This window comes from Canis lupus, chromosome 10, assembly GCF_048164855.1.
Source record: "Canis lupus baileyi chromosome 10, mCanLup2.hap1, whole genome shotgun sequence".
Taxonomy (NCBI): Eukaryota; Metazoa; Chordata; class Mammalia; order Carnivora; family Canidae; genus Canis; species Canis lupus.
Genome location: NC_132847.1, coordinates 19,467,316 through 19,483,653, shown reverse-complemented (window position 1 = coordinate 19,483,653; position 16,338 = coordinate 19,467,316). Strand labels below are relative to the sequence as shown.

The following is a 16,338-nucleotide window of genomic DNA, read 5'->3' as shown; positions in this document are numbered from 1 at the left end:
ACCTTCTCAAAACCAATTCCCTCCTCTTACCGCTAAGAGGTAACAACTACACTGAAGATATGTGTATCTTTTGCACTCATGTTTTAAGTTTTCACTAATATGTATTGTCTTTGCAATGAGCATGCTTGGATCTATTTAAAAAGATTTGCTCCGGTAGCTGTACAGAGGATAGGGTACAGATGGGAGAAAGGCCACATGATGACAGGTAATTGGTGGCTCAAGTATAATGTAGAGCTTACAATGTTTGAATGTGCCCCCTGAAAGAAAAAAAGGAATTCAGGATCCACAATATGATTTTTGGCCCTTACCAAATGACCATCAGCAAGATGAAGAATAACATGAGGAGAGGAGAATTTGGGGTTGGAGTAGGAGAGATGATCACTTCAGCTTAGAACATGTTAATGTTAAGTTTGATATATCTACTAGACTTCATGTTGAAATGTCAAATACGTATCTGGATATACAAAGTTGGAGCTCAACAGAGAGATCTAAATTAGAATTACCTATTTTGGAATCGCTGGCATACAGTTGGCATTTAAGCTATGAGACTGGGTAAGATCCCCAAATAAGTGTACCCACAAAAGAAAACAAGGCCCCTGACTAAGCACTGAGTCACACCTGTTAGGAAGGCATAAAGAATGATCAACGAGGGATCCCTGGGTGGCGCAGCGGTTTGGCGCCTGCCTTTGGCCCAGGGCGGGATCCTGGAGACCCGGGATCGAATCCCACGTTGGGCTCCCTGTGCATGGAGCCTGCTTCTCCCTCTGCCTGTGTCTCTGCCTCTCTCTCTCTCTCTCTCTCTGTGTGACTATCATAAATAAATAAATAAATAAACAAATAAAGAATGATCAATGAAGTAGCCTGAGAGGGAGTGGTTAGGAAGTTGTAGAATCCTAGGGTGGTGAGTAATAAAGACACGTATCAAGAAGGAAGGGTAGCCTGACCAGTTATTCCCAAACTGCTGAAGGTCAGGTAAGAGAAAAATGTATTAGTAGCCCCAAGTGAATATCTGTCTCTATCAGCTGCACATTCTCTATCCTCTGCAATGAACTATTCTGAAATATAGACATTTGTTTATAATTCAAAAAAAAAGCTAGAAGGACTACCATTCAATTCCTTATTTCATTAATTCATTAATATGAATCTCAATGGAAGATGGAATATCTGACCTCAAAATTTACACATATATAAAACTTTTGTAACTTTAATATTAGTGAATGGAATGTCTTTGAAATGAAAATGAAATATTAGGAAAAGTAAAATATTTGAGAGCAGTCCATCATGAATAAACAGAAAAGTAACTGGGGTGTGGTGCTTGTTAAATAGATAATACATGGAGTTGCCTGGGTGGCTCAGTTGGTTAAGTGTCTAACTCTTGATCTCAGCTCAGGTCTTGATCTCAGGGTCCTGAGTTCAAGTCCCGTGTTGGGTTCCATACTGGGAATGGAGCCTACTTAAAAAAAAAAAAAAAAAAAAGATAATACATGGGTAATATTGACTCCTGTCTTCTATCTGGATTGTTATAAAATATAAAGTTAAGTCATTCTATTCCATCCAAATTTTATTTAAATTGTAGAATTTCTCCTTTATTACTGAAAGTTTTATAACATTATATGCAACCAAGATATTAAAACTATTTTTAAATACTGACTCCACCACACACAAAAAAAATGGGCAACCACTTACAGATTCTCAGCACTTGCAAACTGAATTAGAACCCTATTAATTTTCTTATCTAAGAGGTTGATTAAAATTGTTGAATAGGCAGAGGCAGGGACAGAATCATGACATTTCCTAGAAACCTCTTTCCTATTTGTATTAGTAGTCTTAAGATAACTTCATTTAAATAGTTAGAAATCCAGAGGTGTTCCCCAGTCAGTTAAGGGTCTGCCTTTGGCTCAGGTCATGATCCCACAAGTCTTGGACTGAATCTCTCATTGGGCTCCCTGCTTATTAGCAAAGTGTCTGCTTCTCCCTCTCCTTCTTCCTCTCTCCCTGCTCTTGCTCCCTCTTCCTTTCTCTCTCTCTCTCTCCAAATAAACAAAATCTTACAAAATAAATAAATAAATCTAACTAAATGTTCTCATCCTGAATGACTAAGTCACTTTTTAAAAATTACTATACAGCATCTCACTTAAAAGAAAAAATGCTATTCAAAACTCTGAAAGGAATACTTTAACTGAGCTCAACTAAAAATGGAAAACATTTTGGACTGAGAAGACATTTGGAATAAATGTGATTACCACACACTGATTCTGTAAATGACAGTCATAAAGACTCTAACACCCAAATGAATAAACCATATGTACATTTCATAATGAACACAAACAAACAGGAACAGGTATGGAATCATGGTTAGTAATTTTACAAATGTAAATTCCAATAAGCATGCACAATTGCATTGTCACATAGAAATAAAATTTTAAACTAGAACATATCAAGGGTCGAGAGGTTCCCAGAATAACAGGTACTCTGAAACAGTGCTGGTGGTAAAAGAGTTGTTTATGAACACTCTGGAGAGCCATTTTACACTATCTCATAAATAGAGATGTGTATACCCAATGTCTCAGCAGTTTCACCAATAAGAAATATTTGCACAAGTGCATAAGGGAGAAGTCAAGTGCAAGACTGGAAGTGAAAACTGCTTCTCGTAATTAGACAAATAGGACAACAACTTGCATGACCTCTGTGTGAATCAATCTAAAAGAATAAGGTGGTAATAAAATACATGTTTTTAAAAGCCATTCATAGTAGTAGTGTTTACTTTGCAAATTCTCTCAGCTATCTAGGATGAAATGACACATCTACATCAGAACACATGGATTTATTAAGAGTTAGGGATTCTCTTGTTACCTAACTAGACTCAATTCCATGTGGCCAGTACTTATTTCAACTTCCACAAGCCTGAAACTCATAATTTATTGTTTGGTAAACTCAACATATGTATGTGAGTGCTCCGTGTAATCTTCATAGAATATTACAAATTTATTCTTATCTTGTAAGAGTATTCTTTACCTTGTAAAGTACTTAGCACAGTCCCTAGCAGGCTACCCATGCACATTCTCTTCTCATTTCTGCTTCCTACACATTCTTCTGAAATTTCTGAAAGCTGTGTAGGAAATTGAAGGTTATAGGAAAACAAGGAAATCAACCCATCATCTCTGTGGGTGTGCATTTTATTAGTTACTTTGATCACTTGGCCATAAGAAGTCACTATGTAATTTATTTGTACTTGAATGGGGAATTGTCAGAGTCCTTTTGGAAATTAGATCCTAGAGGCCACTTTGGCACTAAAAATTTGAAAGGAGTTTTGGAGGAAGAATGTTAGTGAGAAAACTTCATTTAACTGCTCAATCAACCGATAGACATTTCCTGTAATGCAAGCGGTAGTTAGGTTTATGTTTCCTTTCAGACCTATTTAAATAAATTGATGTACAAATTGCACATAGGCATACTACTACTTATGTTAACCTAATATATATTACCCATCCATTTAATTAAAAATATCTAATAGCATTTCCAAAAGCCTAGATTATTTCATGCACTGACCAAAATATTTTCCTTTTTTTTTTTAAAGATTTTATTTATTTATATATGAGACACACAGAGAATGGCAGAGACATAGGCAGAAGAAGAAGCAGTCTCCCTGCAGGAAGCCTGATGTGGGAATCGATCCCAGGACCCTGGGATCAAGACCTAAGCCAAAGGCAGACGTTCAACCACCCAGCCACCCAGGTTAGGGTGCCCCGACCAAAATATTTTCCATTCTTCATTTTCATTCTAACTAAAACACATTTAAACTCCCCTTACAGTGAAGTTCTAAATAATTTACTGCATCTTAAAAGGTGAAGACACAGAGACAGTGAGAGGGTAAGTAAATTGCCTAAGGTTACATAGTACAGTTGTCACGGTGGAGCTTGGCTTCAAACCCACACACTGGCTCCTGAGTCCACACTCTTAATTTAAAGGATCCAAAGAGCTTCACAAGTAAGCTTGTAACCCTCTGAAAATTCCATTTTCAATTGGTAATGACTAAAGTTTTTTTTTCCTCTGTCAACTTAGTACTAAACTAAAAAGTATATATATTGTTTCAGCTGCATGTAAAAGGAGGTTTTCCTAAATGGAGGTATTTTGTTTTGTTTTGTTTTTTTGATGTTTGGGGTTTTTAGGCCATAGCACATGAAATTGCTTTTTATTGTACACCAAACATTCATATATTGGTAATTTCATATAATTCAGCATATGCAGAACAAACCTTAAGCACAAAGGATAAAGGCAGAGGATGTAGCACTGAAAGACCAAATTCAGTACTTAATCACATGGGAGCAGTGTCCACTTAAGCAAATAATATAACCTCCTTGGTTCTTATTTTTCTCACTGCTAGAGTTAAAAAATACTAAGATCTGTTGATAAGGGTTCCTGAGAAATTAACAGTTTAACCTATAAAAAAAATCTCATCAACTGTAATGTTCAAAACAAGCATGATGCACTCCTCCAAATAACAGAGCCAAAGCCTTAATCACAAAAGATGGATGCTTCCAAAGCATCTGCACAACTCAGAATATGCTTCCTAGAAAATATGAAAACAAGCAATCTCAGGAAATTATAACTGACTGTGCATCCATCCAGGAAACTACGAGCCAATGGTCCTGAAAAGATTCTCATAAATGATAAAATGGAAGATTTGAGATCACTGAATTAAAAAAAGGAAAGGTTTTGAAAACTGAAACTGCCATAGGCCAGTAGGTTTGGAAATGGGCTTCTTCACCGTGACTTCATTGAACATCCCACCACAGGATATGGAGCCTAGATCACTGTGGTTACCACAAGGACCTAGCAGACAACTAACACTTTCCAAATCACAGAGAGGTGAACAGAAGGAACAGTACAGAAAAGAGAATCCAAGAGGCACTGTTTTCTCTCACTTCTGCTGCATTACCTTTCTTTTTCTTCTGATATTGAGCTTAAAGATGAGAAAACCTACCAACTGTTTTAGTTAAGTGTATTACTTTTTCACAATGGGCACTTGATAAAGGTTAGCCCGTAGGTGAATAATGATGTCAAAATTACTACCTACTGACTTGAGTAGTAAATCACAACTATGAACGAAAGCTAAATGGGCTCAATTGTGACATCAAGTCTCATCTTCATAGACTACTAAGGCTTTGTAACATTTTGAAATGTATTCTATACTCTGGATTAATTTCCTTAAACACCACTCATTCAGTTTCAAGAGCATGCATGCCAAATTTGGTTCACTTTTCAGCCTTAGGAGCTGGGCTGATGGTTGGCAGATAAAAATGGGTGTGAGTGTCTGTGTAAAGCTTAGTCAGGACAAAGGCAACAACATTAGGAGTGAAATTAAAGTGGCCCTTTCCTATCTTATGGATAACAGCTTCCTGTCCATTAAAGGAAATGATATATGTGAAAGCACTTCACACAACTATAAATCTTTATAGAAAGTGAACTATTCCTGTGTTCTACCTTACAAAGTCTTAAGTACCTTATCTCTAGATAACGAAGATTTTCAATTCAACATAAAAGCCTGGTATGTTTCCTTTGCTATGGCTGCTAATAGGATCTCTAGCAGAAAATAAATAAAACCAGAGGCCTAAAAATCACACCACCCACACAATACAGAGTTACAACATTGCCACATGCTTTCTTTGGGGTTTGCAATTTATCTGGGACCTATTATTTATTCAATTTATCCAACACGTAGACCATATATGGGTATGAATCCCTTCAGGTTTGATTCAACAACTACCCAAAGAATACATATGAATTACAGTTCTCACTAAACAGTATACGCCAGAGTAATTGCTTTAAAAGAGTTGAAGACACATGTTTTATTGAATTACACTCTTAGTAAGAACCCAGACCACTTCTGCAGAATGAAAGTAATTATTTCAACAAACTGAGATTATTCCAAACTGAGAAAGTTCATCTAGAAAATGTTATGCTATTTGGAATTTAGTACAAATGCCAAGAGAAAGGATAAATGTATTTAATATTTTACATATATAAAAAGATGAGAAACAAAACTTTAAAATTCAATTATATTAATTAGTATGTATATGTGAATTATACATTTTTATATGCATATTATGGTCCATGAACAGAAATATAACCATTTACAACTGAATCAAGGCACTATACAAGATGGTGAGCTGGAGCTAAGCTATGTTATTATAAACATATATATATATATATATATATATATATACATATATATGCACTATACACACACACACACACTTACTATAAGACAAACTTTAATTAAATTTAAAACAGACCTGAAAGGCCATAAAATTGAAATATTTAATATTGACCTACTACAGAGTGAAGTATTTTTGTTTTTGTTTCTGGAGTTTTTTGGGGGGAAGAGCAGAGGGAGGAGAGAGAGAATCCCAAGTAGGCTCGACATCCAGTGCAGAGCCTGATGCAGGGCTGGATCTCACAATGCTGAGATCATGACCTGAGCCAAAATCAAGAGTCAGACACTTTACTGACTGACCCACCCAGGTGCCTCTACCATGAGTTTTTAAGGAACTTTATTTATAGAACTTTAAAATGCAAAGAGTTTAACTTTATGGCTAAAGTGCACTGTTATATATATAATAAATAACACCATATGTTGAAAAACCATCTTGCTTTTTAAGCCCTGACTCAAATTTTTCTCTGCATCTTGAAAGTCCCCCACTATCCCTTTGAGAGAAAATAATCTTGAAATTCTTGAGGAATTAAAATAAATGCCTAGGTTAAATAGATATCTAAGAAAGAAGTTTTAGTTGCCTCAACTTCACTCTGTTTAATTAGTGATAATTATATTGGAAAGAATATCTAATTCAAGTTTTACCTGTATTAAGCTAAATAGTATGTATACCTAACAGGAGTGAGCAGAAGAATGCTAGAGGCAAAGAAGAAAAGAACTGAGGTCTCTCCTTCTCCCTCTCTCTGTCTCTGTCTCTGTCTCTCTCTCTCTCTCTCTCTCTCACACACACACACACACACACACTCATTTATTATAAGTTGGCATTATACCTTGTGACCTTACTAAATTTATTTTTTAGTTTTAGTAGCTATTTAGTAGGTTCCTTAGGATTTCCCATGTATATGATCATGTTGTCTGCATATAAAGACAATTTTACCTCTTTCTGTTCTATCTACATGTCTTTAATTTTTTAATTAATGTATTTACTTTTGCTTATAGTACTGGTTAAAATCCCTGGTGCAATGTTGAATACAAGTGGTGAGAATGAATATCCTCATCCTATTACTGATAATACAGTCTTTTGCACTTAAAAATGATGTCAACCAAGGCTTTTTTATTTTTCTTTTTTTGTAGATGAGCATTAACAGGTTTTGGTAAGTACTATCTAGCCTTAGTTTGCTAAACACTTTTATCAGAAATTAATGTTAAATTTTGTCAAACTATTTTTCTGTATTCATTGGCATTGTTGTATACTTCTTCATTTGTTTCATGTATTGAATGACATTGATAAATATTTTTAAGGTTAAGCCATCCTTGCATTCTTGGGATAATCTCTTTCTGGTCATGATATATTATTCTTTTTATCTATTGCTAGTTTTTAACTGCTTATATTTGGTAAGTATTTTAATGTCTATGTTTCTGTGGGATTAAACTATGGGTTTTATTTTTTTTCTTGGCAATATCTTTATCCGTTTTGTTTGTTTGTTTTTGTGAGGGAGAGAGAGAGAGATGGGGAGGGAGGAGCAGAGGGAGATGGAGAGAGAATCACAAGCAGGTCCCATGCCCAGCACAGAGCCCATGTGGAGCTCAATCCCACAACCCTGAGATCACGACCTGAGCCAAAATCAAGAATCGGCCGCACAACTGACTGAGCCACCCAGGTACCCTTCTTTATTTGTCTTTGACATCAGGATAATGCTGGCCCTATAAAAGTATTGGGAACTGTTCTGTTTCTTCAAATGACTTGAAAGAATCTGTGGTATTTCATCAAATGGATGGTTAACAAAATTCACTTCAATTTGGCCCTGGAATTTTCTTTGTGGGAAAAATTTTAACTATAAATTCAATCACACTTTATTTAGAGCTCCACAGATGTTCTGCATTATTTTTTGAGCCAGTTTATTAATATGTATCTTTCTTTTTTTAATTTTATTTATTTATTCATGAGAGGTACAGAGAGAGAAAGGCAGAGACACAGGCAGAGGGAGAAGCAGGCTCCATGCAGGGAGCCCGACACAAGACTCAATCCTGGGACTCCGGGATCACACCCTGGGCCAAAGGCAGACACCCAACCACTGAGCCACCCAGGTGTCCCTTATATGTATCTTTCAAGGATTTGTCCTGTTCACCCAGTGTTATAAACTTTCTTGACATAAAGTTGTTCATAACATTCCCTTATTATAATATTAATTCCAAAGAAACCATTGTGATGTCTCCCTTTTATTCCTAATATTGATAATTTGTGTTTTTTCTTTGATCAATCCAGCTAGAGATATAGCAATTTTATTATTCTTTCCAGAAATTTTATTTTTCTCCACTATTTCTGCTTTATTTAACTTCAATGCTTACTGTTCTTACATATATTATTTCCTTCTATGCATTCTGGGTTTAATTTGCTCTTTTTTTCCTGATTTAAGATTGAACTATCGTATTTCCTGACATAAGTATTTAATGATATAAATTTTCCCATAAGTATTACTTAGCTGCATCCCATATATTTTGATACAGCGTTCTCATTTTATTTCATTTCAAAATATTTTTTAAATTTCCCAGTGAATTCTTCTTTGATCTATGTACTATTCGGTAGTGTACTGTTTCACTTACAAACTTATACTAATTTTCAGGCATTATTTTGCTTGCTGATTTCCATTAATTTCACTGTTGCCAGAGAACACATTAATATGTTTTCAGTTATTTTAAATTTGTTGAGAAGATTTTTTACAGCCCCACCACATATGATCTAGCTTGATGACTGTTCTAAGTGTTTTCTGGCAAAATTTTCTGGAAGTGGGTTAGTGGTATTGTTCACTTTTTCCATTTTTAAAACAAATTTTTCTATGGGTGCATGGATGGTGCAGTCAGTTGAGTATCTGACTCGGTTTCGGCTACTAAAGTTGTGATCTTGGGATCCTGGGATTGAGCCCAGTGACAGGCTCTGCATTCAGCATGGAGTCTACATGGGATTCTCCCTTCCTCTTCCTCTGCCTGTCCCTTCTCTGTGCTCTCTCACTCTCCCTCTTTCAAATAAATGTTTACAAAAATAAAAAAAAAAACGAATTTTTTAATTTGCTCCACTAATGACCAAAATGTGAGTAAAGATTAGAAAAAATAATAGTCTGACAATACCAGAAGTTTGTTGGTATGGATGTGGGAAAAAACACAGCTGGCAAGAGGAAATTGTATTATAATCACCATAAGGAACCACCTGAATATATATAATAATTAATGAAAATAGGTACATCGAGAAGCCAACATACTATTGATAGGCATATACCCAAGAGAAACTCTCACACATGTGCACATGAAACTCAAAAAAAGAAGATCATTATTCTATTTTAGCTCTAAAATGTAAAAATTAAAGGGGAGGCAAAGGTGAATGAACAGTAATAATAGGTGAATGGATAAATAAACTATACTATATACAAACAAGTATTGCAGTTTAAAGGGTAGACAAGACATACTCGCTTCAGCAGTACATAGACTAAACTTGGAATGATACAGAGAAGACTGGCAAGGCCCCTGCACAAGGATAACAAGCAAATTCATGAAGCATTTCATATTTTTTAAAAATGAAACAATTCAAAAATACAATATGAATTTTTAAAAGCCAGTTCTTTTTTGGCTATCCAGATGGGGCATCTAGTGGCTAGAGGCCAAAGATGCTATTAAATATTCTGCAATGCACCAAACAGCCCCAAAACAATTGCCCAAAATGTCCTTGGTGATGAGGCTAAGAAATCCTGCTCTGGGAATAATTTATTTGCATTATTTCTCTAATCTCAACTATAACCATATGAAATAGGAAATATTTTTCCTTGTGTTAAATATGAAGCAGAATGTCAGATTAAATATCTTATTCAAAGTAACATATAATAAATAGCAAAGCTGCTTGTTCTTAACTAAGAAGTTATATTAGCATTTTAAATAAATTACTATGTTCTCATATTATGGAATATTATATAGTTGTTTAAAAAGATTTACATAAATGACATAAAATTATCTTAAGGCGGGATCCCTGGGTGGCGCAGCGGTTTGGCGCCTGCCTTTGGCCCAGGGCGCGATCCTGGAGACCCGGGATCGAATCCCACATCGGGCTCCCGGTGCATGGAGCCTGCTTCTCCCTCTGCCTGTGTCTCTGCCTCTCTCTCTCTCTCTGTGACTATCATGAATAAATAAATAAAATCTTTAAAAAAAAAAAAAAAAAAAAATTATCTTAAGGCTACAAACTTGAAGATATTTGCAATGTATATAACTAATAAAATATTAGTACATTAAACAAATAAAAATTTCTCATCATTCAATTAAAAAGTTACAAAAGTTATATCCTGTTTATATTATAAAAGCAAAATTAAGTGTATAAAAATACCAGAAATGTTGCTCACCTATGGCCCTATCTATACACTCAAAGAAAATCCTAAGAAAGGAATTTACCTAAAGGGATTAATTATATTTTTATAAAAATTCACCTTTAGGACACCTGGGTGGCTCAGCGGTTGAGCATCTGCCTTCGGCTCAGAGTGTGATTCTGGAGTCCCAGGATCGAGTCCTGCATAGGGCTCCCTGCATGGAGCCTGCTTCTCCCTCTGCCTATGTCTCTGCCTCTCTCTCTCTCTCTTTATCTGTGTCTTTCATGAATAAATAAATAAAACCTTTAAAAAAAATCACCTTTAGAAAATCTCAAAATAAAAATAACTGGTGAAAATCTTCATGGTACCTCCAGAAATGTAAACAAGAGGTCAGTGATTAGTGGGACAGGGTGGTGTAGATAGTAATGGATAGTTACAGTGATGTCATTGAGCATGATCGATAATAATTCTTTGTTCTTACAAATCCTGTTACAATGTAAACAAATGTTTAGAGCAGCACTTAATTGAAATTTTGCAAATCTATGTATAATATGATGGAGCTTTTTTTTTGAATCATTGTGTTCTTTGGGAATGAAGAAACCTGGTAGTTCTTTTAATTTGGAGAAATAAAGGGAACAAGAAACCCCACATGAAGTATGTTATATTCCATGTATATGGAACAGAAAAGCTGAAAAGGTGAGGGGATAATTCAACTTGACACCTAAAAAGGTTGTCTGGATGACTGAAGGCTCATAAAGTGATAGAGTTCATGAGGTGAGCCACTTTTGCCTGGGGACAGCGTTTAACTTCAAATTCAATTTCTCTTTAGTAATAATGCTGTTCAGGAGTTCCTGGTTGACTCACTTGTTAAACAATAGACTCCTGATTTCTCCTCAGGTTGTGATCACAGGGTTCTAGGATCCAACTCTGTGTCAGGCCCATGCTGGGCAGGGAGTTTGCTTGAGATTCTTTCCCTCTGCCCCTTCCCCCATTCACACACTCTCTCTCAAATAAATAAATCTATTTAAAAAAAAAAAAAAAAGAATGTTGTTTACTGATTTTTCTTAAGGGAGTTTTGTGTTTTACAATATTATTTGTCCATTTCATTAAAATGACTGAATTTACTGTCACAAAGTTGTTTATTATATTCCCTTGTTATCCTTTTCAGGCCTACTGTATTTGTAATGATGTCCTCACTCTAATTATATTGAGCATTTGTGTTTATTTTTTTTACAAATAGGAGTTTATCAATTATTTTTATTTTGTAATGTAATGTAACTAATTTTCCCTAATAATGTTCTATTCTTTTTCATTGATATCAGCTCTTTCTTTTTTAAAGATTATATTTATTTATTCATGAGAGACACACAGAGAGAGGCAGAGAGAGAAGCAGGCTCCCTGCAGGGAGATGGATGCAGAATTTGATCCCAGGACCCTGGGATCACTACCTGAGCCAAAGGCAGATGCTCAACCACTGAGCAACCCTCACTCATATCAGCTCTTATTTTTATTTCTCCTTTCTGCTTAATTTGCTCTTCTTTTTTTCTAATTTTTTCATGTGTATACTTAGATCATTGATGTGTAATCTTTTTTTCTTTTTTTCTATGTATGTGATGTATATTCCTCTATGCACCACTTTAGTTGCAATCCACAAATTATGATATGTTGTATTTCATTTTCATCCACGTCCCCAAATTTTCTAATTTCCTTTGTGATTATTTCCTATGTTATCTAAAAGTATATTATTTCATTTCCAAATACTTGAGGATTTCCCATATACCTTTCTCTTACTAATTGCTATTTTTAATTTTGTTGGACTAAGAAAACCTACTTTGTCGTACTTCACTCCCCTTAACTTCACAGAGACATGCTTTATGGCCTTGAATAAGGTATTATATAGGGATATATTCTTGGGGCACTGGCAAAATAATGTGTGCCTCTGGTGTGGCAGGGTAGAATGTTCTACAAATTTCAGATCGATATTCAGACAAACAGACCAGAAGAGCCCTCTGCACATCAAAACCCTCTCTTAATGCACTGTTCCCTCTTCTTTAGTCCTTCAGAAAATTCTAGCTTCCTTGGCTTCTCTCAATCCCAACCCTGTCTCTTTAATTCAACAAGAATGCTGAGCTCTATTTTTGTTCCCTTTCAGTGCTGCAGCCTCTCTCAGGCTGTAAACTGGGACATATGCACAGATTCTTCATTGGTTTCTTTTCTCTCAGGGATGATTGCCATGTGCTACCTTTTGTCCAATGCCTGAAAAACCATTAATCCACATAGTTTGCCTGACGTTCTATTTCCTATTTCATCATGGCTGGAAGTCAGAGTTCCACGAGTTCTTATTCTACTTGCACACTTTTCAAACCAAATATTCTACAAAATGACATGATACTAAATAGGAAACAATGGGGCTGATGGCACTCAAGTTAGAAGAGCCTAGAGTTCACCTTCTATTCTTAACCCTCCCTTTCATTTTCCTTCACTCCAAAACCAGAAACATGGCAATTTCTGAAATTTCTGAAACTTAATAGTCCTGCAGAACTCAGTCTTCAAACCACTTCCATGAATGGTATTAGCTTCCAAATCAGACAAACCTGGATTTGATTCCAAGCTTGCTTTCTTGGCAACCTCAAGCAAATTACTCAATTTCTGATCAACAAAATGGGTGTAACAACCCCTTCTTCACAGGATTACTATAAAAACTATTTATATAACTCTTAAAAACCACAAGGTACGGTGTCCCAAACTCACTGATTCATAAATCATTCTGTTTGTAGCTGTTGTCATAGTCATTGCTAACTGTCATAAGAGAGATATAGCATTCTATGTATTCCAAAGAACAAAACTGAGATTAATCCAAGATGCCAGGACTTTCCAACAGCATTTTCCAACAATGAAACTGGAAAGTGAAATTAATAAATTCTTTGCTTTCAGAAGTGTTTATGGTATTGGACTCTGTTAGGCATATTTTAAAGAAAATCCCTCCACTGGTGCTAATTTTCTGCTTTAAAATTTTAAGAGTACTAATACAAGACAGCAATTAGAAGAAGTAATGAAAGATAGGTTACATTAAAAAATTAGTAATTTCTGGGAGCCGGGGAGGCTCAGTTAAGCATCTGACTCTTGATTTCAGCTTGGTCATGATCTCAGGGTTATGAGATGACCCCCCACATCAAACTCTGCACTGAACATGGAGCCTGCTTAAGATTCTCTCTGTCCATCTCCCTTTATCCCTCCCCCTCCCTCTCAAAAAAATTAGTAATTTCTATTATGTCATTTCTGTTCTGTTCTACTCCATGTCAATTTCCACCCTATACCTTGGGTCAAAGAACTAAAATGAATGTTATACATCTCTGATAAATAAAATTGAAGTCACACAATATTTTCACTATATGCACACATGTGTGCATGCACACACATAGAGGTGTAACTTTGAATTTCACCTCCTGGGCCTTACCAGCTGTCTGATATGGGTGATTTACTCAATATCCATGAGATTCAGCATTTTATTTATAAAATTGTTTGAGATATGTATCTTGTTGCATTTCTATGGAACTGAGCCATAACATATGGCAGTATGAGCGTGAGTGCAGCATATAGTAGCACTCAATAAATACAGCTATTATATACTGGGCTTCAAGTCTTTCTTTTATAAAATCGATGCAAATAGAATTCTATTCGCTGATCTTTACTGATCTGATAAAGAAAAAAGTGGAGGTGTCACCTGTTTCCTACCCCTGTAGATATGATTAGTGAGAAAGTTCAGTACCTCTTGTACTTCTTGCAGATATGTGTCTTGTATGCCAGTCAGGGCACAGAAAGCTATTCACATCTATGCATTTGTTTGAGCAGCTCACTTGTTTTCTAAAAATATGTAACATACCACAATCAAAAGATTTTGTAAATGCAGTTTATAAGCTGTAAAGTACCTACCTTAAAGACCTATGTTACTGTCACAGTTATAACCACTTGTAGTATTATAGTGGTCCTCCACTGTCTTCTCTTGCACTTACACTGTGTATTTTTCTTAAGTCTCCAGATTAATTTATTGGAATCCATTTCAGAATTACAGGAAGGGGAGGGAATATAAACACTGAAAAGAACTGAATGAGTATCTTCTAGAGGAATAGGTAATGGAAAGAAATGAGAGAAGGATTAAATAGACAGTAGATTATGCAGTTCCAATATAGAGTCTGATGTATTCTCTTACAAGTCTATGGTGAGTTATTAATAGGTTCAGAACACGTAAGACCATGTGACCAAGCACCCAAAAATTGGACACTGTGCACTTGTGGAGACTCCATAGCCAAGGCAAGAGCAGCCAAGTTATTAGAACACTTACTAAAATACTACAACTGAGCTAACTATAGGCAAATGCTTTGGAGCTCTCTTAAATCATATTAATGTGCAGTGCTGGGCTGTCCCCAGGGATGCTTTAGAATATAATTCCAAAAGCATTTCAAATAGAAGTAAGGGGTTTCCACATTCTTAAGCTTAAAACACATTCTAAATATGCATCAGTGGATTTGCTTCTCTTCTTTCATCTTCCAACCACTGACCCTCTTCATGACTCTACCTCTCTCCAAGGAAGGTCCTGTCATTTCACATAGCTTATAAACTCTTGGGGCCTGATAAGAAACAGAACTATGGAAACTGAAAATGCAAAATAGACCATCATGGGAATTAAATTGGTAGTCAAACATGTTTCTTTAATCTACCACTCTACCAACTCAAATTTGGACGCAAATTTCAAGTGGTATTTGTAAATATGTCTTGTCCATTTTCCCCTGACCACTTCAAAGCATCTACCCTGGCAGAGTTTTTGAACCATCATTATATTTCTTAAAGCTCAAATTTAATATTTACAGGGATGAAAATCTGTTGTAATCCTGACCTACATACAGTCAACGTAAGTAGAAGAAATTAAAGCACATTAAAAAAAAAGCACATTAAAAAAATTATAAATATTTCTTGTACACCCCCCTACATTATCATTCAAAACCAAAGATTTAAATATAATGACTTGGATATTGTTACTTTTTATTTCATGAGCCAAGTTTTTCCAGAACAACAGTTGCAATGAGGCATTCATAAATGTTTGCTTCCTAAAACAACACCAAGTCCACATTTGTTTTCATATTAAATTTCATCAATTCTACAATGCTGTCAGTTTTGTAACATATCCCTATGTAAGCGCTGCTAAAATGTGTAAAATTATCTACTGGAATTAACTAAATACAAAATTTCTATCTTTTATAAGTCTTCTTCATATTATTAATGACAAATACATTACCTAAGGGCCTTTATTTTCCTAACATTTTCTCAGTAATGATTCCAATAGCTGGAAGACATCTGTCTATAGTCATATTACCAAAGAAAGCATATTGCTTTGGTTTTTAATAAAAGGCATTATACTGGAAATCTTGGCTCTGTTTAAATAAACATATAATTATTTGGATATAAATTTATATTTAGGGAATAACTCTGTGACTAAAATCTACTTCTTGAAAATGTTGATTTGGATTTTCTAAGCTTCTTTGGACTTGTTTATTTTATTTCAGCCTTGACCCTAACAACTTTGGTCTTCTTCACAGCAATGGGACAATATGAAGCAATACTGAAGTATGATACCTAGATTCACATCCTAATTGTGCAAAGACACTAATTATATATATCTTATTTGTGTAATTCCAAATGAATGGCTTTCCTTGCTCTCATAAATCCTTATGAAGCTTAAATCTTGTACATTATAATATGAGCTATCAGTAGCTAATTCTG

The 16,338-nt window shown here is 35.3% G+C and overlaps 1 protein-coding gene and 1 non-coding gene across 2 annotated transcripts in view; one reads left to right on the top strand and one right to left on the bottom strand.

Moving 5' to 3' along the window:
- ADAMTS19 (ADAM metallopeptidase with thrombospondin type 1 motif 19) overlaps positions 1-16,338 on the bottom strand; it is a 228,514-nt gene that overhangs the window by 196,784 nt on the left and 15,392 nt on the right. The gene's annotated exons all lie outside the window — the stretch shown is intronic.
- Positions 9,672-9,778, top strand: LOC140642093 (U6 spliceosomal RNA). Its single transcript, XR_012038660.1, has one exon. It is a non-coding gene; the product is annotated as a U6 spliceosomal RNA (small nuclear RNA).